A 2,444-nucleotide genomic window follows, 5' to 3' on the forward strand; every position below is an offset into this window, starting at 1 on the left:
TTCTGACAGGACACTTGAAGCGGGGCAGGCCAGAAGTTCTATCGCAAATTGGGATAGCACAGGCCGCAGGTCAAGCCTGCACACCCAGTAGTCAAGGGGTTCATTGCTCCTCAGTGTCTATCTGCAGTTAAGGCGAGGTAGTCTGCTACCTGTCGGTCGAGTCGTTCTCTGAGGGTGGATCCCGAAGGGCTGTGGCGATGCATAGGACTTAAAAAGCTCTGCATGTCCTCCATCAACAACACGTCTGTAAAGCGTCCTGTCCTTGCCGTCGTGGGAGGAGGAGGAGGATTACTTTCACCTCTTCCCCGTTAGATTCCCGTTGTGCTGTGACATCACCCTTATACGCTGTGTAAAGCATACTTTTTTTTATAACAAATAAGGAGAGGTTTGAGTTTTTTTTTTTAAAAAATAAGAACATGTGGTGAGGGAAGAGCAACAAGACATTAATTAAGGAGTGTTGTTGAGTGCATCTCTCATAGATCAAATTGTAGAACATGCGGGCAATGTACTTATAACCGAAGAGGTCAGTTGGTCCATAAGTCGATTTGTCATTGATTTTCACATCCAATATAAAGCAGGATCTCTAGTTTAAGCCGGTTTGCCTTCAACATTCTCCTGGCAGCTAGAGTAAGTTCAAAGTCTTTGGAAGTAATGGTAATCTGAAGCAATCACGAAATGTCATTTTTATAAATCACCCCCATTTTTTCTGCTATAATAAAAAATGTCCATTTTTGGGAGAAGAAGGATGTAGAAAGTGTACTGTGTATGTAGATAAATAATTTTGCAGAATAAAGTAGACTAAGCAACAGTTGATCTAATTTTCTCATCGTCTTTCTGGGTGGATCCTTCAAGAAAGTCGTTTAGGGCTCTCCATAAAGCACGGACATTTCCCTCCCCAAAGCCGTCTGCTCCCCTACGCTCAATGAGTTCCAAATAGAATGAGTCCTTGCTCCAAAGGGGCTCGGCAAACACCTGCAAAAGGTATCCGTTTGGCATGTCGCTGTTTTGGGACTTTGCATCCAAAAGAATCCCAAACTGTGAGAGGATTTCTGCTTGTAGCCCTACACCCCGGATTTCCTCCTGCTTTGAGGGGTCAGAGTAATATGTTGGAGGTTGGCTAGTAAAACATACTCCCTGATTAGCCATGGACCGAGCAGTCTTGAAGATATCTGTGGCAAATAGGCCAACATGCTGAATACCTCCTTCTTTGTGATGATTTAGGAACAGATCTAACTGGTTGGTTCCTTCCTGTGGCAAAGATTCTGCCAACACCAACTTACTACATTTTCCAAGCTCTGGGGAATCCATTGCAGTCAAACGAAGACCGATGTTGGGCCCACTAATTTCAAAACCTCTATCGCAATCCTCTTCTTTGCTCAGAGGGAAATGTTTGAAACCAAAACATCGTTCATACCACTTTATTATGTGTGGTGAGCTCCCACGTGGACAGGCATAAGTGACATGGTCAATGCAGGTCAAGTCACCAGGAACAACAGGATTACTGTCGCTTCTCAGGTTCTGGAACTCCGGAAGAAAGTTGTCTCCGTAACTTGTGCGGTCAATTAATGTATGACGCACATTTCCAACCACAGATTTCACTACACAAAATGTAACCGAGCCATAGTCATCATGGACTTCTGTAGGAGTAACTAGCAGCTGGCATCTTTCGTTAAGTAGCTGCTGGCAAAAGCCTGGTACGTCCTCCACATCAAAGCTGACATTGCAAGCGGTATCTGGAGATGGCAATGGAACAGCCGCATCATACAGCATGGACGATCCTTTGGTAGTCTTCTGGTTGTTTTCATTAACCATGAACACCATTCCTCCATTTCTCAGGGCCACTTGGCTTGGACTTCTACCATCTAGCCCTCGAGCAGCAAATGGCTGAAATTGATACTTGGTCATCAACTCCTGGACAACTCTTCTGAGCATTGGATACCTGGAGGATGATGTGGCTTAACCGGATCAGACGAGACGTCATTGTAAAGGGTTTCTGGACTGGACTGGACTGGCCCCACGTGTGTCTGCTGGCTGAATCGTAAAGCATACTTTTTAATTTATTTTGCAAATGCTGCATCCTTTCCGACTTGTTGTAATTTGGTAATTAATCTCTGGAAGGTGACACAGACTAAAATGCAAACCCGTTTCAACTCGATAGGAGTCTTCAGTGCATAAAATGTTCAAACTGCTGCTATTTAAATCCGCTGCTTGAAAGACTGCCGGTCACATTGGGCGGAAGTTTCGGCTGTTCCGGCGTCAGTCATTTCTGACATTATGGCGCGAATTCATCATCCTTCATAATAGCCTTTCCCCATTCGAGGCAAAGTCCTCCATATTGCTTTGGGGCAACTATAGCTCATTACTGATTATAAACACATAATGTATATACATCAAACGAAAGTAAAACAAAAAACACAAATATAGACATTCAGCCCTAATTTAAA

General features: G+C 44.0%; 1 pseudogene; it reads right to left on the minus strand.

The window, feature by feature from the left end:
* Positions 1–798: 798 nt before the first annotated feature.
* Positions 799–1,981, minus strand: LOC134612275 (4-hydroxyphenylpyruvate dioxygenase-like protein; annotated as a pseudogene).
* Positions 1,982–2,444: the final 463 nt, after the last annotated feature.

Source organism: Pelobates fuscus, chromosome 5, assembly GCF_036172605.1.
Source record: "Pelobates fuscus isolate aPelFus1 chromosome 5, aPelFus1.pri, whole genome shotgun sequence".
NCBI lineage: Eukaryota > Metazoa > Chordata > Amphibia > Anura > Pelobatidae > Pelobates > Pelobates fuscus.